Here is a 26,618-nt window from a genome sequence, read left to right as displayed (position 1 = left end):
AACCAGGGCAGACTGAACACAAACACTAAGTAAACAGACAAAATCTCATGGAAAAATAGCAGAGCAAAAACTTAGCTTTTAGTAGACAGGAGCTAAACTGGATGCCAGAGCTCAGAGCAGAAAGGATCACCAGCAACCCAGCAGGGCGTCGGCTGCCTTATATCCACTCAGAAATTCCGGATGTCCAATCACACTCCACCTGTTCAGATGACAGGTTCTTCCCATCCAGATCAATTTCACTACCTCCTTTCACCAGCAGAGGGAGTTCATCAGACATCAGAGGTGAAGGAGAAAATGAACTTATAACAGGGTTCCCCAGCATTTTTGATAACAAGTACAGGTAAAGCTAACAGCTGCGGGATACAGCCCCCATCTGTCAGCTTATATATTGGCTGGTTATCAAAAATAGCGGAGTCCCTATACCATTTTTTTTAAATGATTTAAATAAAAAGAACGCAAGGAGTCCCTTCATTTTTGACAACCAGCCAAGCTAAAGTAGACAGCTGGGGGCTGGTATTCTCAAACTGTTAAGAGGGCATGGATACTGGCCCTCCACAAACTAAAATCAGTAGCCTAAAGGTAAGTAATGGAGAGAGGTGTCTATAAGACATCTATAAGACATCACCATTAACAACCCCATAGGCATATTATAAAAAATACACAGCAAGAATAAAGTCATTTGATAGAAAGAAAGACACAGACTCCTTCATTTTAACTAAAATCTCCCAACCCCCTTTTATCCATTTATTTACAAACATTAAAAAGAAAGTTATAATGACCTTTCCACCGATAATCCATTAATGGCCATGTCCAACAACAATCTTAATGATTTGAAGAGAGCTCACATCAGTGATGCAACCTCTCACCACGTCAGCCAGAACATACTGAGACAGGAGCGTGATTACACTCTTGGAGTATGTAGCGCTGATATGTGAAAGGTTACCCGAGTTCATAACTGATTAAGCCTCCCCAGGAAACATCTTGCGCAGCGAGTGGGTACCATAGGTGAGCTAGCTGATGAACCCCAGTCATGAACTCCTGACTTTTCTCAGGTCAGCACTGCACACTGCAGGAGCACAATCATGCTCCTGTCTCAGTGTGTTCTGGCTGGCATGGACAGAGGTTGCAGCACTGATGTGACTGCTTTCCAAATCATCGTCGTGGGACATAGCTATTAACAGATTATTGTCAGACAGGTGAGGAATATGGTGTTTTATTATTTTATGTCTTTTACAGTGAGATATGAGCATCAATGCATTTTTGGCAGAAACGTGAGTATAACTTTGCTTCTTTATTTTTGTGAATAAATGGGTAAAAGAGGACAGGGAGTTTATTTTTTTTATTAGGGAGTCTGTATCTTTCACTCAAAGGGCTTTATTCTGTCTGTGTCTTTATTACAATCTTGCTATGGCATTAATAATGAGGCATCTTATAGATGCCTCTCCATTACTACCCTGTGGACAAGTCAGCTGACATTACAAAGCTGACATCAACCCCACACTTGACACCACAAAAAGGCAAGTGGGAGGACCAGGGCAAAGCGCCAGAGCTGACAGTTGTGCCTTTTTTGGGGCGGCTGGTGGCTGCTATTTTTAGGCTGTGCGGACAAAATCCATGGACAATTACCAGCCCCCAGCTTTCTGCCTTAACTTGGCTGGTTGCCAAAAATGGGGGAGCCTTACGCTGTTTTTTTAAATTTATTTAAATAATTAAGAAATACGGCATGGGCATCCTTCTATTTTTGGTAACCAGCCAATATAAAGCTGACATCTGTGGCTCGCAGCCCACAGCTGTTGGTTTTGCCTGCGCTGTTCTGTTTATCAAAAGAGGGGAACTCCGGCCTTTTATTTTTTAATTTATTTATTGCACAGGCGCCAGCTGATGAATACTCTCCTCAGCCTCACCTGCTCTCACTGCTATAAGTGATAGCAGGTGTAGGATGATGAGAGTAGTACTCTCATTGGCCATTGTCTGTGACCAGTAGTAACGTTTTTTGTCATCTGACAGCATGGGAACCGTAGTGCTCTGATCAGCGGTAATGAACTTAAGACCGATCTGAGCCACCTGTGTTTTTCTCGCTGTCACACTGTCGACAGTATGGGAAATTGCAGATATTCAGGCTGCCGTACCCATACAGTAACAAGGACTTTGTGGAGAAGTTCAGGTTCGGTACAGACCCCGAACTTTACTGTTTTGGTTAGACCTTCACTACTCATGAACACTAACAAGTGAAGACATGGAGATTCTCCTGAAGTCACTGATGCCTCCTCCTCCTTCTTGATGAACCTAAATTGGCTTTCTCCACCAATAATGACCCGTAGAGATGATAAAATCTGCATAAATGTAAATTTACATGATTTTGACAAATATAGCTACAGTTGTGGCCAAAAGTATTGACACCCCTGCAATTCTGTCAGATAATACTCAGTTTCTTCATGAAAATGATTGCAAACACAAATTCTTTGGTATTATTATCTTCATTTAATTTGTCTTAATTGAAAAAACACAAAAATAATTGTGCTAAAGCCAAATTGGATATAATTCCCCACCAAACATAAAAAAGATGGTGGACAAAAGTATTGGCACTGTTCAAAAAATCATGTGATGCTTCTCTAATTTGTGTAATTAACAGCACCTGTATCTTACCTGTGGCACCTAACAGGTGTTGGCAATAACTAAATCACACTTGCAGCCAGTTGACATGGATTAAAGTTGACTTAACCTTTGTCCTGTGTCCTTGTGTGTTCTACATTGAGCATGGGGAAAAGAAAGAAGACCAAAGAACTGTCTAAGGACTTGAGAAACCAAATTGTGAGGAAGCATGAGCAATCTCAAGGCTACAAGTCTATCTCCAAAGACCTGAATGTTCCTGTGTCTACCATGCGCAGTGTCATCAAGAAGTTTAAAGCCCATGGCACTGTGGCTAACCTCCCTAGATGTGGACAGAAAAGAAAAATTGACAAGAGATTTCAACGCAAGATTGTGCGGATGTTGGATAAAGAACCTCGACTAATATCCAAACAAGTTCAAGCTGCCCTGCAGTCCGAGGGTACGATAGTGTCAACCCGTACTATCCGTCGGCATCTGAATGAAAAGGGACTGTATGGTAGGAGACCCAGGAAGACCCCACTTCTTACCCCGACACATAAAAAAGCCAGGCTGGAGTTTGCCAAAACTTACCTGAAAAAGCCTAAAACGTTTTGGAAGAATGTTCTCTGGTCAGATGAGACAAAAGTAGAGCTTTTTGGGCAAAGGCATCAACATAGAGTTTACAGGAGAAAAAAAGAGGCATTCAAAGAAAAGAACACGGTCCCTACAGTCAAACATGGCAGAGGTTCCCTGATGTTTTGGGGTTGCTTTGCTGCCTCTGGCACTGGACTGCTTGACCATGTGCATGGCATTAAGAAGTCTGAAGACTACCAACAAATTTTGCAGCATAATGTAGGGCCCAGTGTGAGAAAGCTGGGTCTCCCTCAGAGGTCATGGGTCTTCCAGCAGGACAATGACCCAAAACACTCTTCAAAAAGCACTAGAAAATGGTTTGAGAGAAAGCACTGGAGACTTCCCATAGAACACCTGTGGAGAGATCTAAAAATGGCAGTTTGGAGAAGGCACCCTTCAAATATCAGGGACCTGGAGCAGTTTGCCAAAGAAGAATGGTCTAAAATTCCAGCAGAGCATTGTAAGAAACTCATTGATGGTTACCGGAAGCGGTTGGTCGCAGTTATTTTGGCTAAAGGTTGTGCAACCAAGTATTAGGCTGAGGGTGCCAATACTTTTGTCTGGCCCATTTTTGTAGTTTTGTGTGAAATGATCAATGTTTTGCTTTTTACTTCATTCTCTTTTGTGTTTTTTCAATTAAGACAAATAAAATGAAGATAATAATACCAAAGAATTTGTGTTTGCAATCATTTTCATGAAGAAACTGAGTATTATCTGACAGAATTGCAGGGGTGTCAATACTTTTGGCCACAACTGTAGTAATAACCTGTGCCTCAAATGGCGTCCAGTTAGATGACATTTTGTGGGACTTAGAAGAAGAGATGTTCAAAAAAATTCAGATTACGTAGAGAATGAATTCTACCATTCATAATGACCAGTCTACTTAACTATTTAATGTGACTGGAAGTGAGGCTATGGTTCTCATTTACAGGTTACTGAGACTTTTTGGAGCATTTGGTGCCATACTACAGAAATAAAATGTTTCTTGGCGATCCGTCCCTCCTCTGGTGTTACCATATATTGGTTAGAAGGCTTGTTTTTCCTTCATCCCTTAGGTTTGTGCATCCTGGCACATATTTGAGGCTCCCGTAAGGAGGTGTGGACTTATCGCATTGGATACATGCTTGGATTCGAATAAGACCATGGGTCAGTTTTATCAGCGATAAGGTACAGGATGCAGCCATGGGTCAGAACCAAGAGACCAATGATCAATGGCAAATCTACAGGATGGAGCAGAAGTTGAAGGTCAAACTGGAGAGGTGAACAGATGGTGACAGGTCCAGGAGATGAGGCAAGAGGTAAACACCAAATGTAAATCACTGGGTCAGAACAACGGCAGGTTAAAGAGTTAATGCAGATGAGAGACCAGGAAATGTCAGCTGATACCCAGGAAAGGGTCAGGAAGTTCTTCCTTGTTGGGCTAATGATGTCATAAGATTGTGTGCCGCCATAACACATTGTGATGACTAGCTGACTGTGTGTGGAGGAGCATTGCTAAAGAAGGGCATAGTCACCGCCAGTCACTGTTTTTGTATTTGACTTCTCTACCCAGGACCACAATCCATGATGCCTGCCCCTAACTATCTCCATATTGTTTTCCTCCTTAGTTACACTTCTCACTTTTCGATGTTCTGATGTCATTAGCTCCCACTCAGTAATTACCACACCTTCTTGGACCTGAATGCACACGCTACAGGAGAGATTCCTTCTCCTGAATATGGCAAGCTCCTACTGGAAAGCACCCGTCTATAGCTGAGCTAATGATAAATGAGCACAGGGCCATGCTTGTACAATGTAGGGGGCACAATTTATTAATAAAGGTGTTTGACATTTGTTTGACATTGTTTCACTGTCAAAAACAAACTCCGCCATGTTCTCTATTGTATTGACTGTATGTAATTAGTTGTATCACCTTGAGAGCACATTAGCCAAGACTAGCGCTAATTTAATACAGACGTGTTATGTTTCCGCAATTCCCAGTTCTTTACAGATAACTGATAGCTCCGTGTTTTTATTTGGCTAATTAGGTGCATGTGCATCTGATCTCTGGATTATGTTAGGCTTCTAGGGTTTAAAAAGCAGCTTGATGGATGGACGGCTCAGAGCATCCAGTCCAAGATAATCATGTCATAAGGAATCACACAGCATCGTTTGTGGAAATCAATATATAGCTGCACTGTGCAAGTCTAGGGACTTGGCTTGAAATGTTCAGGCAACCACTGATTCTCCACACCTAAAACCCAGTAGATGGATGTGCTCTCAAACTTTTCAACATCATCTGGTTTATTATTGCTTAAATCCTTTGCATTCTCACCCAACTTGAGTTTCGCTCTATCGACTTCATCCAGTGCTCGACTTACCTGAAGCCAAGTTTCAACACAGCTTGGTTTTAGTGGCAAAGGCTTTTCTGTTGTTTTGACATTATATAACTAAAAAGGGTGAACACCTTTTCTGGGGACCTCAAAGACCGTGTAGCATTGTATACATTTCCACTACAAATTGGCTTTGTCTCTATCTTGGTACAGATTACATTCTGATTTGTTATCAGATTTTTCCAGAGCTGACTCTTCATGCAGCTTAGAACATGATCCAGGGGACCCAGTGTCAGAGATCCTGCTGCTCTTGGAATCCAAGTGTTGATGATAATTATATGCCCATGATTATGGGGTCGGTCATCTTGCCTGAGCATTTATTACCAACAGAAAGTCTTTACAGCAGCCACATGGACCATAGGCAGCATAGGCAAGCTCTGACTCATTGGCCACAAGGACAACATCTGCAAGGAGTGTAAGTTCCCCACGTGGTTGTGTGGGTTTCCTCTGGCTTCCTCCCACACTCCAAATACTGATACAGGATGTAGACTGTGAGCCTCAATGGGGACAGCGATGATAATGTCTGTAAAGAAGTGCAGAATATGATAGCGCTATATAAGCAAAGCATTAATAATTGACTTCTTTTCGAGAGTTCGCAAGTAACTATCTCTGCAAAGATCGCATTACGAGGGGGGAAGTGGAGAGCTCTGGTCATCATCTATCGGACAATGTTGTGGACATAGTTTGTGACCTGTGTGTAAAACCATTGTAGCTTCAATGGCAGAGTGTTGTGAGCAGGGACTGTGTAGAGGTCCTTGTGCTGTGCTGGGGGAGGAGAAGAGCTGTGACAATTAATTGTCCGTTTAATGGAGTAATGAATATGTCACCCTCACCAATGGCCAAGATGTGCTTTATTAAATAATGCCTGAACATGGATGTATAAGGATCACATCACATGATATGGGTCTTCATCTAAGCCACATTGTAGTTTTAGAAGCCATATGGTAGGGTGTTGTGGTCATGCTTTGTGATCTGTGCAGAGGTCATTGTGCAGGGAGGTGGAGGAGTTGAGCTCCGACTGTCAATAAGTTCAACGGGAGAATTTTGTGGGAAGAACATGAAATCTGTGTGGAGGTTATTGTTCAGGAGGGGGAGAATTGCAACATCAACTATTGACTTCTAAGGGATAGTATTGCGGGCATGCACAGATAGTGTGTGACAGCACAGCAGTGATATACAGTCCAGATAGTGTGTGACAGCACAGCAGTGAATAAACTGTAGGGATAGTGTGTGACAGCACAGCAGTGATATACTGTACGGATAGTGTGTGATGGCACAGCAGTGAATAAACTGTACGGATAGTGTGTGACAGCACAACAATGAAGAAACAACTCCAACCCTTTAACCACAGCCAGATATACTGAGATCACTAGTCCAAGAAACGTCACCTCTTTGAAGACCTTGTGATTCTTGCACTACCTGCAATTGAATTTTACAACCAAAGACCAGGTACAAAGTATCTAGAAAAACATAACATTTTTATAACATTTTTTAAATTAAGTATTAAATGTAAAAAATTACATGAACCAGAGACTAAATGTGACATATAAGAGGATTCAGAAGAGGACAAAAACAAGTATATAAAGGTGGAAAGGGGTTTTCACAAAAAGAAAAGGCTATCAAGGTAATCTATATCAGACAATGCAGGGAAAACTAATGAACTCCCATGATTCATGTAAGAATTTGAATGCGAAACGTGTGTCGGGGCACTAGTGGCTGTATGTGGGGTTCCTTCACCTCAATATGGGTAAGCTCTATACTACCATTATATTAGTTATGAACTGATTTATTATATTATATATTATACTGCATGATATACATATAGACAGACTGGTTATTTTTGTCACTATACTGTTTGAATAGTCTTTATTATGATTTACAGTATCATGCCTTTTATGCAAATTCTTACGTGATTCAGGGAAGTTCATTATTCTTCCGTGCTTTGTCTGATATAGAATACCTTTCTACACTTCACTTTTTATGGAAACCCCCTATGACCTTTATCTTCTTGATTTTATCCCATTTAATCCTTAATAAAACATTTCACATTTTATACTCTTTTGAGTGGGGTTTTTCTGGGTGACTTTGTATATTTCAGCAGATCCCACCGGTTATTGATCTTTATATGGTGGGAAAATCCCTATAACAATGTTGATATGGTTTTTGGATATTTTTATGGCTGCAATTGAATTTTGAGTACAATTTTGTCTAAATAGAATGTGAGAATACAGTCTGATTTCTAGAGACCCTATATGCCATGTATGAGCCAGTCTTTGGATCTCCCACATTTTCTTATCAGTCTTTTATGCACATGATAGTATAAAGTGAGTACATTAGTACGAAGCTCATCTCTATCTCAATTCCATTCTTATATTAAGCCTTGCATATGCAAAAGAATGTTTTTCTTCTATTACTTGGTACCATCAGAATTGCAGAAAATCCCGAGGTTAACGCTAATAATTGGAATAAATGTTTCCTTTAGAAGAGTGACTTATGGAAGGTCCATTGTTACCGCTCAGTATTGGAAAGCTTTGAAACATTTCTCCTTTCTCCATTATTGAGCTTGAAGATGCACGGCACTTGTCCTAGCTCCACTTCAAGGTCTCCACGTTACAATGTAGTCACAAGATTTTACAATTACATTATGCACAACCGTATTGTTAACGACTTGCAGACCTCAGAAGAAGGACGGAGCGAGTGCTGAACGAAATGTACAAGAACGCCGGCACAATACCAGACCTTAACCCGTCTGTAAGAAAGCATCGCTCCCATCGCCCCTACCAAAGTCTGAGCACGAGGAAACTGGTGACACAATATTTTCTGCAAGACAAAGGAATTGGATTGCTTTGTGTCATCCTCACAATCATTTGTTTTAGGAGCAAAGTAACGAGAGACTGAAGTTCCAGAAGAAAAGTTCTAGGAGAGGAGAAGAAAAGTTACTTTATAAGTTTGTGTAAAATGTAAAACTGTGCAAACTCCTGTATACACCATGTTCCAAATAATTATCTAACAGACTTTTTCTCTGATTTTCCTAAATGGTTGGTGCAAATGACAGTCAGTCTAGCAACAGTCATCACCCGTTAGAGTATACATTGAATTTTATTGAAGAAACCTCCCAATGATAACAGTATAATCACCAAAATGAATAATCTCAAAATGCACTGTTCCAAATTATTAGGCACAGTAGAATTTCTAAACATTTGATATGTTTGAAAGAACTGAAACTCATTTGTGGAATTTGCAGCATTAGGAGGTCACATTCACTGAACAAAAAAGCTAATTAACTCCAAAACATCCTAACAGGCCAATTTACAAGTTAACATAGGAACCATTCTTTGATATCACCTTCACAATTCTTGCATCCATTGAACTTGTGAGTTTTTGGAGAGTTTCTGCTTGTATTTCTTTGCATGAAGTCAGAATAGCCTCCCAGAGCTGCTGTTCTCATGTGAACTGCCTCCCACCCTCATAGCTCTTTTGCTTGATGATACTCCAAAGGCTCTCTATAGGGTTGAGGTCAGGGGAAGATGATGACCACACCATGAGTTTATCTTCTTTTATGCCCATAGTAGCCAATAACTCAGAGGTATTCTTTGTGTGGCGCCCCCAGGAGTATGGTTGCCACAGTGGCATTGCCTTCCTCCAGGGAGGGTGATGTCAGGCTTGGAAGCAATGAAGGGTCTCTCTAGCAGTTAACCATAACATGCAACACAGTTCCCACTCCGGGCCAGCAGAGGGAGCTCTGAACCAGAATTGGGGGAGGAGTGCTCTCTGAGGGCCAGGAAGGGAAATTAGTCAGTTCTGTGAGGAGGGCGAAGTGTGTAGACGTGGAGAGAGAAGCTGGGGGACTGAGCAGAGTTGAGAGCTTGTTCCCAGCTGGAGCGCATGATCTGGAGCCTGGTCTCCACGGCTGTATGGATACTGAAGGTCCTGCAACAGAAACCAGAGGAATAAAAAGCTGTAAATGCTCTATTCCGACCTAAGACTCGGAGGCACAACAGCAACGGGTGATCCAGGAGAAGAGATAGAAGGCTACAGCTGTCTGCCATATGAGGTAGATCTGAGGGAACAAGAAGGAGGAACTGCAGTGTTACACAGTACTACATGTACCTCAAGTAAGCGCTAGGAAGGAGCCTACACAACCTATCTGCATAGAGAGATTCCTGAGTTGCTTCCAGGCTAATCAGCTCCTGTACCATCTGTAATCTGGACCCTGCACTGCACTTACAAAGTAAAGGTAAAGAAACTACATTCCGCTGTGTCCTTGCCTTCTTCCTGCAGCTTTTCCAGCACTGCTACATCTCTGTGCGAGACTCTGCACCCTCTTCCCCAACACCGATCTACACTGCCCTGGGACTACAGCCCTGCCTGTGGAGAGCTACACCATCATTGCTACACCATACCATCTGTCCCAGAGGATCCATCTGCAGCGTCGGCTTAACATCTTCATTGCCGAATACGAAAGGTGGCGTCACAAATCACTCATAAACTTTATTCCACCGCTCTACCCCTTTTACATGGGCGCCCAGGGCCACGGACCGGGTCACCACTGCTGTGACATTCCCCTCTGAGAGACCAGCCCGGTACCGAGTACCCCACAGTCCTGGGAGGGCGACCCATTTGCAGTATGAAATGGTGCATTGTCATGCATGAAGATGATTTTACTACGAATGACACTGTTCTTCATTTTGTACCATGGAAGAAAGTTGCCAGTCAGAAACGCTATATACTTTGCAGAGGTCATTTTCACACCTTCAGGAACAGGGATGAGCGAGTATTGAAGTATTCGGACTCGCTGAACTCGTTACGAGTAGCTCCTAATACTCGGGTACTCGTAACGAGTAGCGAGTCCAATGTAAGTCTATGGGAAATGCAAGTAATGGGCTGTGTGTGTGTGCTGGGCCGGGCAGGGACTGTGTGAAGACTGTGTGGGACTGCGCTGGGCTGTGCAGATACTGTGCGGGGACTGCGCTGGGCTGTGCAGGACTGTGTGGGACTGTGCTGGGCTGTGCGGGGACTATGCAGGGCTGTGCGGGACTGTGCGGAGCTGTGTGGGACTGTGCTGGGCTGTGTTGGGACTGTGCCGGGCTATGCAGGACTGTGCGGGGACTGTGCAGGGCTGTGTGGGACTGCGCTGGGCTGTGTGGGACTGTGCCGGGCTGTGCAGGTACTGCGCGGAGACTGTGCTGGGCTGTGCAGGTACTGAGCGGGGACTGTGCTGGGCTGTGCGGGGCTATACAGGAACTGTGCGGGGACTGTGCTGGGCTGTGCGGGGACTGTGCAGGGCTGTGCGGGGACTGTGCTGGGCTGTGCAGGTACTGTGCGGGGACTGTGCTGGGCTGTGCGGGACTGTGCCGGGCTGTGTGGGGACTGTTCCGGGCTATGCAGGACTGTGCGGGGACTGTGCAGGGCTGTGTGGGACTGTGCTGGGCTTTGTGGGGCTGTGCCGGGCTGTGCAGGTACTGCGCGGAGACTGTGCTGGGCTGTGCAGGTACTGTGCGGGGACTGTGCTGGGCTGTGCAGGGCTATACAGGTACAGTGCGGGGACTGTGCTGGGCTGTGCGGGGACTGTGCAGGGCTGTGCGGGAACTGTGCTGGGCTGTGCAGGGACTGTGCGGGCTGTGCCGAATATTGCGATGCGAGTAGTGAAATTTACTCGCCAGGATTCGAGTACCGCGAGTACCGCATTTCTCGCCGAGTACCGAATCCTAACGAGTATACTCGCTCATCCCTATTCAGGAACCTTAAAGGGCCCTACCAGCTGTTTCCCCATGATTCCGGTCCAAAACATGACTCTTCCACCTCCTTGCTGACACCGCAGCCTTGTTGGGACACGGTGGCCATCCACCAACCATCCACTACTCCATCCATCTGGATCATCCAGGGTTGCTTGACACTCAGCAGTAAACAAGACTGTTTGAAAATTAGTCTTCATGTATGTCTGAGCCCACTGCAACCATTTCTGCTTGTGAGCACTGTTTAGGGGTGGCCGAATAGTAATTTTATGCACCACAGCAAGCCTTTGAAGGATCCTGCACCTTGAGGTTCGAGGGACTCCAGAGGCACCAGCAGCTTCAAATATCTGTTTGCTGGTTTGTAAAGGCTTCTTAGCAGCTGCTCTCTTAATCCGATGAACTTGCCTGGCAGAAATCTTCCTCATTCTGCCTTTATCAGCACAAACACGTCTGTTCTTAGAATCATCCACAAATCTCTTAACAGTACGATGATCACGCTTAAGTTTTTGGGAAATATCTAATGTTTTCATCCCTTGACCAAGGCATTGCACTATTTGATGCTTTTCGGCAGCAGAGAGATCCTTTTCCTTTCTCATGTTACTTGAAAACTTTGGCCTGCTCAATAGTGTGGAACATCCAGTTTTCCTTTTATTGGGCTCACATGGCAAACTAATTATCACAGGTATCTGAGATTGATATCAGTGATCCAAAGAACCCTGAGACACAATACCATCAATGGATTTCATAAAAAAAAAGCTATGACACTTAAAAAACAATTTGCATAATAATTTGGAACATGGTGTACTCATAGAATGATGTGTATATGCTATGTCTCTACTATGTAACCCTGAGTCTGAGACCTCTCACAAGACCAGCACACTCATATCTTGAAATACTCTGTGCTGCTGGATGACCCACTCCATCCCATTATGTAACTCTCTGCCCGTGGCCTTCTGTAAGACCAGCACACTCATATACTGAAATACTCTGTGCTGCTGGATGACCCACTCCATCCCATTATATAACTCTCTTCCTGTGGCCTTCTGTAAGACCAGCACACTCATATACTGAAATACTCTGTGCTGCTGGATGACCCACTCCATCCCATTATGTAACTCTCTGCCCATGGCCTTCTGTAAGACCAGCACACTCATATACTGAAATACTCTGTGCTGCTGGATGACCCACTCCATCCCATTATGTAACTCTCTGCCCATGGCCTTCTGTAAGACCAGCACACTCATATACTGAAATACTCTGTGCTGCTGGATGACCCACTCCATCCCATTATATAACTCTCTTCCCGTGGCCTTCTGTAAGACCAGCACACTCATGTACTGAAATACTCTGTGCTGCTGGATGACCCACTCCATCCCATTATGTAACTCTCTGCCCGTGGCCTTCTGTAAGACCAGCACACTCATATACTGAAATACTCTGTGCTGCTGGATGACCCACTCCATCCCATTATATAACTCTCTTCCTGTGGCCTTCTGTAAGACCAGCACACTCATATACTGAAATACTCTGTGCTGCTGGATGACCCACTCCATCCCATTATGTAACTCTCTGCCCATGGCCTTCTGTAAGACCAGCACACTCATATACTGAAATACTCTGTGCTGCTGGATGACCCACTCCATCCCATTATGTAACTCTCTGCCCGTGGCCTTCTGTAAGACCAGCACACTCATATACTGAAATACTCTGTGCTGCTGGATGACCCACTCCATCCCATTATATAACTCTCTTCCCGTGGCCTTCTGTAAGACCAGCACACTCATGTACTGAAATACTCTGTGCTGCTGGATGACCCACTCCATCCCATTATGTAACTCTCTGCCCGTGGCCTTCTGTAAGACCAGCACACTCATATACTGAAATACTCTGTGCTGCTGGATGACCCACTCCATCTCATTATATAACTCTCTTCCTGTGGCCTTCTGTAAGACCAGCACACTCATATACTGAAATACTCTGTGCTGCTGGATGACCCACTCCATCCCATTATGTAACTCTCTGCCCATGGCCTTCTGTAAGACCAGCACACTCATATACTGAAATACTCTGTGCTGCTGGATGACCCACTCCATCCCATTATGTAACTCTCTGCCCGTGGCCTTCTGTAAGACCAGCACACTCATATACTGAAGTACTCTGTGCTGCTGGATGACCCACTCCATCCCATTATATAACTCTCTTCCCGTGGCCTTCTGTAAGACCAGCACACTCATGTACTGAAATACTCTGTGCTGCTGGATGACCCACTCCATCCCATTATGTAACTCTCTGCCCGTGGCCTTCTGTAAGACCAGCACACTCATATACTGAAATACTCTGTGCTGCTGTATAACCCAGTCCATCCCATTATGTATCTCTGTCTGGGACCTTCTGTAAGATCTGTAAACTCCTCTCCTGAAATACTTTGTGCTGCTGGAAAGCCTTACTCCTTCCATGGCAACACAAAACCCATTCATACAATAAAAAACACAACACAGTCTGTGGCAGAAATGGCCGTGACATATATTTAGGGTTAAATAAATTAATCAATGAAATCCTTAATTAAATTAACTCATAAAATTCACCAGAAATCCATCCCAATAAAAAATCCACCCAATAACAAATAAACATTACGACAAACATAACAAAAAGTTGGAGGGAGGGTGGGATCTTCTTTTCTTCATCCAAAAATGATATGAGAAAATCTTATTTTATATCCTAACTAGAGCCCACCAAAATATTAATAGCCCAATAAGGAGTCACAAAAAGGGCGCCAGAAAAGCTGGTTAGAACCAGGTCGAACCGTTTCCAGATAAACAACAGATAGAAGGGTGACCTTTATTTGACCTCGCACTGACAGGAAAAAATGAGGATCGTATTAGCATTGACTTTATTCAGCGTCTGTGTTGCCATGAGTCCCCCCTTTATTATTTTTGTATGTTCGGGGGAGGGCTAAAATTATGTAACTCTCAGTCTGTGAATTCCCACAATATTCGCACACTCCTACCCTGAAATACTCTGTGCTGCAGGAGACCACTGGTTCAGTTACTCAGTGCGCTGCTCACCCGCTATGTGATCATTCTGATAGTCTCATTCGTTATCATCTGACGTTTTATTTTTGCCTAGTTCTGATACAGAAGAAAATACATTGGTGCTTTATCAGGAGGGGAATCTGTGACCCCGCGTTATCAGTGGCTCTATTGCCATTTTTGCATCACATTTTTGATACAGTTGACCTTTGTTTGCTAAATTTGATGCATCTTTATATATATTTGACTATTATTAAATCTCCACTTTTTACTCCGATTTCTGATAGAGTGGAGAATTGTGACTCCTGCAACTTTGTAAAAAGTCACAATTCATAAATCTGTCTGGCTGCGATTTCTGGCCACGACCACTTCCCACCCTCATATCAAATGTGGCGAGAAAAAAAAGATTCAATTGTCGAATTTTATTCATTTTTAGCAACATAAAAGCAACTAAATTATGAATGACATTTTGACACCAAATGACTGGTGCAAACCCATTAATACATGAATATGTTCCCCTTAGTTGGGCGCATCCGGTCTGAAGGTGTCGGCTGGAATCTTTGTCCTTTTCCTCGCCACCCACGGTATTATCGCCATATTTATGACTTTGCACGTGCAGGCCGTAATAAGACATAATGAGGAGTATCAGTCTTTCCACTATGAAATAATGTTAATTAAACTGGCAACAGAGAAACTTTGTCTGAAAATGAAGGTCACGGGAAGCGCTCAGTGCAGAGCTCAATGTTTTCTACCTTGCATCAATTTACACTTCCCACCAGAACTTAACGATACAATGTTTGGATTTTTCCTCTGCAATTTACATCTCCCAAAAGGTGAGAACTTACAAAAACCTGGCGATCCTCCGCTGATTGCCTAACAAGCTCCGCGCAGCACTTTCTGTAGGCGCAGCTATGATAAATACTCATTCACTTTATAAGAAATGTTGGCAAACTTTTATCCAGAAAACATAATCGGTGCACGGAAGGTTCCACAAGGAGGTGATACTCATTTAAAGTATTTATACTTTATAGGATTTTATTACAGACAAGCCCAAGCAAGGGAGGAACCGACCACCATAGAAAGGAGGCACCATACCTATCCGCAGGAACACGTGCCCCCGATTCAGCATAGTCTAGAGTAATAATGGTTCTCATCTAGTGTCGGGCAAGCGTGCTCACCTCTGCTCGTTACTCCATCGCCTGGTGCTTGGGGCTCCATAATAAGCTGATTTGAATTATCTGAGCAGAGCGCTTCAGGAGAGACCATCGTCTGGAAAAATGCTTGAGTTTGCCATTCACTTCCGTTATGCTTGCTACTCGAGTTGAGCACGTACAAGCATTTGACCTGCTTGATTCGAGTACTGAGCACTCGAGCATTTCAGTGCTTGATCAACACTATTCTTATTTCTTATTCATACATCCATTCATCACAGTCCATGTATGTAGCCTGATGCACAGACTGCCCGCATATCTCACAACCTGAACATGTCACCTTCACACAGTATGTCAAGCTGGCAAGTTTAGGTAAGTTATCCGAACCCCACTGAAATCAATAGGAGGCAAAACCAAAAGCATATACAACACCTTCAAGGGGACCCAAAAGCTTCCTAAACAGCTCAAATTAGGGGCACACACCAGGAAAAGTGGCATCAATTGACCCACAGTACAAATAGTATATTTGCGCAGCATGGATGCATGGGATGGGGCTAGGACAGGGCTTGGACCATCATTTCTAGCTGAAGGATTGATCGATAACAGGTGGATGAGTGACAGGTGTAGGCCTGGTGGTCTGAGAGCCCTGGCAGATTCAGGCAACAGTCATGAAGGAGACCAAAATTGCAGTCCAAACATTTCCCAAAACTAGGGGTAGATATCAGGAAACATGGCATCAATTGACCCACAGTAGAAATATGATAATTGCACAGCATGGATGGATGAGACTGGGCCTGGCCAGCATTTCTAGCTTACAAATTTATCAGTAAGAGGTGGATGAGTGACCGGTGTAGGCATGGTGCAATGAGACCACTTCCACTACAGGCAACTCACCAGATGGAGACCCAACTTGAAATCTCCACATTTCAAAAAAATATTGGCACACACCACTAAAATGGCATCAATGTCGCCAGAGTAGAAACAGTATAATGGTGCTCTGAGATGCCTGCCACTACAGGCAACACACAAAAAGGAGACCCGACTAAGAGTCTCCATTTAAAAAAATTTGGCTTGTCCTGACTCGGGAGGAAACAAAGGAGGAGGAATAGGAGTAATATTAGGTGCTTTAAAAAGAAACGTAAAATTGTAAAAGTAACAGCGGTGGACACACCTTCTGATTGTTGAGTGACCCAGGCACTTGTTACAACATCATCAGCAGCATCCACGGAAGTCTAGAACTGTGATGCACACTGTGTGCCTCATTGCTGTCTTGAGAAAAAACACTCTCAAAGGGAACCTGTCACCAGTTTTGTGAAATAGCAGCTAAAAATATCACCTTATTCAGTGTCTGCTATGCATTCCCTAAATCCTTATAGAATCCCCTGACTCTCCTTGCACACTCCCGAAAAACCTTTTTAATTTCTTATGCGCTGTATGGTAATCTTCTCAGTCTGGTCCAATCGGTGTGGTTTCGGGCCTAAACATCACTTCCATCAGCTGTTGCTCGTCGTCCTACTTCATGGATGGCGCTTCTTGCTCCGTGCGACATCTCAAAGTCGAAAAACAGAAGTGTCATGCACCGACACACGTACTTCTGGCTCATGTGCCGGAACTTTTTTGGTTTTGCCCGTAGTTGGGCAAAGCATACTGCGCAGGCGCAAAACACAATATTTCTGAGCAAGCGCGATATGTCGCATGGTGACAGGTTCAGATGCTTCGGTGGGCCCAGGCACTGACACCTGCTAGCATACTGGCCAACAGCTGCCTAGGGCCCCCAATGCTCCAAGGGCCCCCACTGCTCCAGGGGCCCCAAACCAGTGGCTATTGGGCCCCTGAGTCAAGGGGACCTGCCCTGTGCCAGTGTAGCAGCAGCTGGAGACAGGATCCTGTCTCCGCTGCTAATGCGAAATAAATATTCACGCCCTATGGGCGTGGAGAGGTGTGAATACTATTTTTCTTTAATAGCGGGCAGCGTTAGCCGCAGGCTGCAGCTAACACTGCCCACATGTAAAGCCCCACCACCGCACTACACACACATACAAAGCACCGCACCACATACACACATGCAGGCACACAGACACACAGTGCAGAACATCCCAGCTTCTTGCCCGGCGCTTCCTGTCTGAAACAGCCCAGCTGGAAGATGTCATCATCCAGTGCGCTGTCTCAGACAGAAAGCTGCTGGCGAGGAAGAGGCTGGCAGGATGTGCTGCGGGGAGGTGAGCTGGGCTGTGTGTCTGTGTGCCTGCATGTGAGTATGTGGTGCAGTGCTTTGTGTGAGAGTGTGAGAGAGTGATGCGGTACTGTGTGTGTGAGAGAGGGGTGGTGGGGAAGGACAATGATATTGGTGAGGGGAGGCAATGATGGAGGTTATGGGCAATGATGGCGGTGGGGGAGGCAATGATGGAGGTGATGGGCAATGATGGTGGTGGGGGGAGGCAATGATAGAGGTGATGGGCAATGATGGTGGGGGAGGCAATGATTGAGGTGATAGGCAATGATAGTGGTGGGGGCAATAATGGAGGTGATGGACTATGATGGTGGTGGGGGAGGCAATGATGGAGGTGATGAAATGGGCAATGATGGTGGTGGGGGAGGCAATGATGGAGGTGTTGGGCATTGATGGTGGTGGGGGAGGCAATGATGGAGGTGATGAAATGGACAATGGTGGTGGGGAGGAGGCAATGATTGAGGTGGTGGAATGGGCAGTGATGGGAGTGGTGGGAGAGAATAATAGGGGTGGTGGGGGAGAAGGCAATGATGGAGGTGGTGATGAGGACAATGATGGGGTGGAGAAGGGCTGCATTATACTTTATGAGGGGGCTACATTATATTTCTGGGGGACTGCATTATTCTCGGGACTACATTATATTCTGAGGGGCTACATCATACTGTATAAGGGGGCTACAGTATACTCTATGGGGGCTGCATTATATTCTGTCGTGGGGCTGCATTATTCTCTCAGGGGACTACATTATATTCTGGGGGGCTACATCATACTATATGAGGGGGGAAGCATTATGCCCTATGAGGGGGTTAGAGTATACTCTATGGGAGGCTGCATTACATTCTGTGGTGGGGCTGCACTATACTATATGAGGGGGGCTGCATTATACCCTATGAGGGTGCTACATTATATTCTATGGTGGGGACTGCATTATACCTTATGAGGGGGTTGCATTATATTTTGTGGGGTACTGCATTATATTCTATGAGAGGGGGCTGCATTATATTTTATGATGGGGGCTACATTATGTTCTATGAGGGAGGCTACATTATATTCTATGAGGGAGCTACCCTATATTCTATAAGGGGGTTACCGCTTTATGATTCTACCCCAACCCATGCTACATAATTAAGACGTGTACTACCTTATATTATACCATGATATTACCGTGTTTTACCACACAATGGGTGGTCTTGTATTTATTTCTATGTAGCTACATAGTGGATCCCAAGAATGATTTTCTCTGGTGGGCCCAAGGTGCTCCAGTCTGACGCTGCATGGTGATGTGGATCGTTATCCATGTCAGGAGGACAGTGAGCAGAAGCTAGGGGAGGAATGCAGAGGCCCGAAACCACACTCATCGGACCGGACAGAGATGATTATCATACAGCGGGCGAGAACTTAAAAGAGGTTTTCGGGAGTATACAATGGGTGTCAGGGGGTTCTATAACAATTTAGGGAATGCATAGCAGACTCTGAATAAGGTGATATTTGTAGCTGCTATTTCACAAAACTAGTGACAAGTTCCCTTTAATATTGTCTACAAGCGTGTTTCGATACCAGCATGTGCGCGTCCCTTTCCAAGGGGATGCATCTGGCAAAATTTACTCTTGTACCATGGATCTAACAGAGTGGCAACCCAGTAGTCAGCACTATTTCTAATCCTATCAATACGGGCAACAAGGTGCAACAAGAAGGCGCTCATAGCAGACTCTGAATAAGGTGATATTTTTAGCTGCTATTTCACAAAACTAGTGACAAGTTCCCTTTAATATTGTCTACAAGCGTGTTTCGATACCAGCATGTGCGCATCCCTTTCCAAGGGGATGCATCTGGCAAAATTTACTCTTGTACCATGGATCTAACGGAGTGGCAACCCAATAGTCAGCACTATTTCTAATCCTATCAATACGGGCATCAAGGTGCAACAAGAAGGCACTCATAGCAGACTCTGAATAAGGTGATATTTTTAGCTGCTATTTCACAAAACTAGTGACAAGTTCCCCTTAATATTGTCTACAAGCGTGTTTCGATATCAGCATGTGCGCGTCCCTTTCCAAGGGGATGCATCTGGCAAAATTTACTCTTGTACCATGGATCTAAGAGAGTGGCAACCCAGTAGTCAGCACTATTTCTAATCCTATCAATACGGGCATCAAGGTGCAACAAGAAGGCGCTCATGTGTCAGACGCATCCATGATGTCCAAGTCCATGGTGTGTTGGTGATGAGGTAACACTCAAGGTTGCTTCCTACATCCCCTCGCATCAACCACGGTCAACAGAGAGGGGATCATGTTGTGCACCCATCACCTTTTCCTCTTCATCCTCCTTCATTTGTTCCTCAGCTCCTGCACCTTATCTAACAGTTCGCCTGGTACCACGAGCCCTCTTCAATCACTTTAAATCCATCCTGCCATGGCACTCGCCTGTGCAACAAAAGTCCAGAACTTTGAGATAATGTTATCCCTTTCACATCCTCCTCTGCTTCCTCCTCTTCCTCTGGGACCACCACCTCCTCCCGTAGATTATCCAAAGTGTGCTCCAGTACGTAGATGACCGGAATAGTGATGCTGACGATGACATTGTCAGCGCTAACCATCTTGGTAGCCATTTCAAAACTGTGCACAAGGGGACAGAGGTCCTTCATCTGTGCCCATTCTGTGATTTTCACAATGTCAGTACTGTGCTGGCAAAGGCTATGCAAAATTACATACAACATCAGGGCTTGTCACTGCTGCCACAGTCACCGCAAAATATGCAAAGTGGAATTCCATGGTGTGGACTAGAGATGAGCGACTTTGCCTTTATTTGGGTAGAGTTGGATTTCATGAAAGACGACTTTCGCAAAAGTCGGGTCGAACTAAATCAGCCGACTGAAACACGAAACCCAATGCAAGTCAATGGGGAAGCAAAGTCGGCAGGGAGTGCAAGACAGTTAACACACCTACAGTGCCCATTTCAATGCCAAAAACATCAATTCTTATAAATGAAGCTTGTCAACCTTAATTTACTTCCTAACAATAGTTACGCATTGAAAACTGGGGGTTATTTGGCTAAAGTTGTGGGCGGGTTGGGCTGGCTCCAGGTTTTCGTGTGCCCTGGGCCAAAGAGTGTCAGTGTGCCCCTTTAACACATACCACAACTCATGATGCTCCGATACGCCACAGAAATATAGGTATAGTACAATGACTATACTTCACTGCTTACATGACCTGAGTGATCTATTTTAAATTGTACAATACAGGTGTGGCCAAAAGTATTGACACCCCTGCAGTTGTCTCAGATAATACTCAGTTTCTTCCTGAAAATGATTGCAAACACAAATTCTTTGCTATTATTATCTTCATTTAAATTGTCTTAAATGAAAAAACACAAAAAGAATTGTCCTAAAGCCAAATTGGATATAATTCCACACCAAACATAAAAAAGAGGGTGGACAAAAGTATTGACACTGTTCGAAAAATCATGTGATGCTTCTCTAATTTGTGTAATTAACAGCACCTGTAACTTACCTGTGGCACCTAACAGGTGTTGGCAATAACTAAATCACACTTGCAGCCGGTTGACATGGATTAAAGTGGACTCAACCTCCGTCCTGTGTCCTTGTGTGTACAACATTGAGCATGGAGAAAAGAAAGAAGACCAAAGAACTGTCTGAGGACTTGAGAAACCAAATTGTGAGGAAGCATGAGCAATCTCAAGGCTACAAGTCCATCTCCAAAGACCTGAATGTTCCTGTGTCTACCGTGTACAGTGTCATCAAGAAGTTTAAAGCCCATGGCACTGTGGCTAACCTCCCTAGATGTGGACGGAAAAGAAAAATTGACAAGGGATTTCAACACAAGATTGTGCGGATGATGGATAAAGAACCTCGACTAACATCCAAACAAGTTCAAGCTGCCCTGCAGTCCGAGGGTACAACAGTGTCAACCCGTACTATCCGTCAGCGTCTGAATGAAAAGGGACTGTATGGTAGGAGACCCAGGAAGACCCCACTTCTTACCCCGAGACATAAAAAAGCCAGGCTGGAGTTTGCCAGAACTTACCTGAAAAAGCCTAAAACGTTTTGGAAGAATGTTCTCTGGTCAGATGAGACAAAAGTAGAGCTTTTTGGGCAAAGGCATCAACATAGAGTTTACAGGAGAAAAAAAGAGGCATTCACAGAAAAGAACACGGTCCCTACAGTCAAACACGGTGGAGGTTCCCTGATGTTTTGGGGTTGCTTTGCTGCCTCTGGCACTGGACTGCTTGACCATGTGCATGGCATTATGAAGTCTGAAGACTACCAACAAATTTTGCAGCATAATGTAGGGCCCAGTGTGAGAATGCTGGGTCTCCCTCAGAGGTCATGGGTCTTCCAGCAGGACAATGACCCAAAACACACTTCAAAAAGGACTAGAAAATGGTTTGAGAGAAAGCACTAATGAGCCCCATATATTTCTCCATACTAAATAATTAGTCACATATGATGTTCCATACAGTATATGATGAGCTCCACATAATGCTCCATATATAATGGGCCCCATTTGTAATGCTCCAGTGTATAATGGGCCCCTTAGATGCTGCTCCAGTGTCTGATCTGCCCCATTTACAATGCTCCAGTACATGATGGGCCTCATGGATGATGCTCCAGTGTACGATGGGCTCCAATAATGCTCCATATATAATGGGCCCCATTTGTAATGCTCCAGTGTCTAATGTGCCCCTTAGATGCTGCTCCAGTGTCTGATCTGCCCCATTTACAATGCTCCAGTAAATGATGGGCCTCATGGATGATGCTCCAGTGAATCATGGGCCCTAATAATTTTCCATATATAATGGGCCCCATTTGTAATGCTCCAGTGTATAATGGGCCCCTTAGATGCTGCTCCAGTGTCTGATCTGCCCCATTTACATTGCTCCAGTACATGATGAGCCCTATTTTTAATTAACCCAGGCATGGCATGTGAAAAGAGCTCCATGGAGTAATCTGAGGTGTGTGCTTCCACATACTTCACTTTTGGTGTGGGTGAAGGACACAAGGAAAGGGATTGCTCCTGACCAGAAGCCTGCAGTTACGACTCAGTGCTTGCATTTTTTACAACTTCAGAAGAGGAGGCGATAGAGCTGGAGGCTGTTTCAGCAATGTTAGGCCTCTTTCACACATCAGGTTTTCGCCGTCAGGCGCGATCCGGCGCTTTTGACAGAAACCGGATCCGGCGAAATGCAATGCCGCATCCGGTTTCCCCCCCATTGACTTGCATTTGCGCCGGATCGCGCCGGATCGCGCCGGATGGCCATGCGTTTCATCCGGTTTTCGCCGGATCCGGCAATGTGTCGCGATCCGGCGTCTGGAAAAAACGGCTACTGTAACGTTTTTTGTCTCCGGCGAAAAAGCCGGACACGCCGGATCCGGCGCGTCCGGCTTTTTCACACAATGAAAGCCTATGAGCGCCGCAATGCGCCTGATCCGGCGAAAGCCGGATCCGGTGGCCGGATCCGTTTTTTTTGGTCTGAGCATGCTCAGTAGCTCTGCCAACAAGACATATATAAAAGCAAGACAGTGGGACCCACAGCCACACCCAACATGCCACCCAAGAAAGCAACCAAGCGCAGCAGGAGAAGGCAGGAGACCACTGCAGCACCATCAGCACCACCACCACCCCAAATGGAGCAGCAAATGGAACATGCTGAGGAGGGGAGTCCAGCAGCAGATGAGAGACGGTAATTATCAAATCCCCCATTCCTCCAAACTAGGGCCATGGAATATCAAGATATTCATTGGCCCTTTGTTTCTCTTTATTCAACAGCCGCCCAAGAGATGCAGCAGCAGCAGAAATGGCATCACTGGCAGCAGCAACAGCAGCAGCAATACCCACAGCCATGGAGTCTGGCCATCAACAGGACAGCACATCTTCTTCTGGGAGCCCTCCCTCGCATCGTCAGCGTTTGACGGTAAGTTTTTATTTCCAAAATCCATCATCTCTGTAATATATGTCTATTCATTGCCTTTTATTTCAAAACAGGAATCACAAGATGAAGAGGAGCTCCCAGAAGAAGAAGGAAGGGGTGGACAGACACCTGGAGTGGGCTCACAATTGGTAAGTTTTTTGCATCAAACGCAGAAACACAACATCACACTACACACAACACATAGAAAACAATGTTCTGCAGACCACACACAGCAAACAAATGCCTACATCCAAAGACATAACATTTTTTGTTTTCTTCTCTAGTCTTCCCAATCTGGTGCTCGGCCAAGAGGTCCTCGCAGTGCCTCCCAGGGTCGTCGACGACAGCAACGCGGCGGTCACCAGCGTGTAAGTATAAATATTTTTGCTTTGTTTTTTTGCACTTTTTATTTCATTTCTTTTGTGGAGGCTAATTATGTTATTTTTGTCTTTTTCTTTAACAGCCTTCACAGTGTGCTCCCGACTCTGACGGTGAGGATGGAGGGATTGATGTGGACCACCTCATCGATCTCGTCAGAGAAAGGGAGCCGCTCTGAAATTATTATTATTATTATTATTTATTGTTATAGCGCCATTTATTCCATGGCGCTTTACATGTGAGGAGGGGTATACATAAAAACAAGTACAATAATCTTAAACAATACAAGTCATAACTGGTACAGGAGGAGAGAGGATCCTGCCCGCGAGGGCTCACAATCTTCAAGGGATGGGTGGTAATACAGTAGGCGAGGGTAGAGCTATGAAATAGCTCTATGCTGACCGCCGCCACGCTGACCTTATCGTTACCCGACGACTCTGGGAGGAAATCTGTTCGCTCCTTGTGGGCCGCTGGGAGGACCTCAATGTTCGGGCCCAGATTAAAGAGCGTAAGTATATACAGTATCGGTTGCTTGATGTAAACCAGTGTTTCCCGAACTCCAGTCCTCGTGGTCCCCACGGATCATGTGTTCAGGATTTCTATTTACTATGGAAATCCTGAAAACATGACCCCTGGGGACCATGAGGACTGGAGTTTGTGAAACACTGATGTTGTATACTAACCACTCCTTTCTCATTTCAGGGAACAGAATTGTGAATCGGTGGCGGTCTGTGAGGGATCGTTTCAAGAAGGAGTTCAATAAAGAGATGCGGGCCCCGAGTGGATCTGGAGGACGCAGGAGCAAGTACAAGTACGCACAAGCCCTGTCGTTCCTCCGGGAAACAATGGTCACTAGAAGGTAAATATTACACACCACATGTGAAAAAAAATGTTAGATGTAACTTTTTTTTTTCAGCCAGGGCCATACCATGTCACTATTTTAATTGTTTTTTTTTCTCTTTATTCCACAGCACGGTGAGCAGCACTCGGGAGCCTGCACGATTGGACCCTTCTGAGGCGATCCCTGAGGAGACCGGCACCGAGGGACACTTCGACCGCCCCGGTACATCTGCACCTTCCCAGCCTTCCCACACATTTGACCCATCTGTCCCATCCACCAGCACAGGAGCATCGTGGCCGCCTACATTACATGAAGCTGCTGGTGAGGAGATCGCTTTCCCTTTACCCCACCCTTCTGCCCCTGCCACCTCTAGTACACCTGCGGGTACTGGGCGACAGCGGCAGAGGGGTCAGGAAAAGAGTTATGCGCAAGAGTTCTTGCATCTGAATGCATCTTTCCAGAACTGTCTAAAAGTCTTGTCAGAGCAAATCTCCGCAGGCTTTCAGCAGATCAACTCCAGCATTCTGGAGGTGAAGACACTTCTGCAAACCATGCATTCAGAAGCAAGATCTTCGCCAAACCACACCTTTTTCAGGTCTGTTGTGGAGTGCATGGCAACACTATCTCCTACCCAGCAGATGCATGTAATGCATTCGTGCCACGGTGCTCTACAGCAGGTTACCTCCCAACCTCCACCTCCCACCACTGTAGTTCCTCCACCTGCACCCCCTCCAGCCACTTTCCATCCTCCCCCTCCTATTACATCTGCACCCCCTCCAGCCACTTTCCATCCTCCCCCTCCTATTACATCTGCACCCCCTCCAGCCACTTTCCATCCTCCCCCTCCTATTACATACCAGCAACCTCACCAGTACCAGCAACCTCCCCAGTACCAGACATCTCCCCACTTCCAGCAACCTGCCCCGTACCAAACTCCTTCCCCGTACCAAACTCCTTCCCCGTACCAAACTCCTTCCCCATACAACTTTCCATCAACATCATCTGCTCCTACAGTCCCTGCCCAACCCTCCACTCCACCGCCCACCACCTCTTCTGCCTCCCACATGTCCACCCATTCTGTAGCTTTTTCCACACCTTCACCTCTAACTGTTCCTTCCCCACCACAATCCCAGTCCTCTCTCCACACACCCAGTGTCGAAGTGTCCCGCAGCCCCTCCAGCAGTATTTCCACCCCACACTACACAGATTTGTAATGTGTGTTTTTTAATAAAAATGCCCATTGGGTTTAAAACCTTTATTAAAAAAGTTTTTTGCACTTTAAAAACATTTTACAAAAAAAAAAAAAAATTTTAAATAAAAGTTAAATTATCGTTTCACAATGGTTGTCTGTCATTTCTTTCTGCGGCGAACTATGTTTAAAAAAAAGGTTAAATACAGGGTATTGGGTAAATTTTAGCTTTTTGCCACAGTTGTGTTCCTGGTTGTGTTTGAAGCAAAGTATTTCACCTAAAAAGTTGTGTTTATTGTTGGTGATTTCCTAACAATGTACACAACTTTTGTTAAAAGGTGAAATACTTTGCATAAAACACAACCAGGTACACACCTGTGGCCTAAAGCTAAAAATAGTAAGACCATGACAAGATAGCCAACTTTGGTTGGCAAAGGTATATACTGTTGGTCCAGAAGGTACACAAGTTTGGTTAGGGCGCAAATCTTTCACACTCTGTCATCCTGCCAGTGTACTCTGCCTTGAGGTGACATAAAGTATAGT

The sequence above is a fragment of the Dendrobates tinctorius genome, unplaced genomic scaffold (assembly GCF_039654945.1).
Source record: "Dendrobates tinctorius isolate UK_male_01 unplaced genomic scaffold, ASM3965494v1 ptg000114l, whole genome shotgun sequence".
NCBI lineage: Eukaryota > Metazoa > Chordata > Amphibia > Anura > Dendrobatidae > Dendrobates > Dendrobates tinctorius.
The sequence above is the reverse complement of the archived record's forward strand: the minus strand, read 5'-3'. Positions refer to the sequence as shown.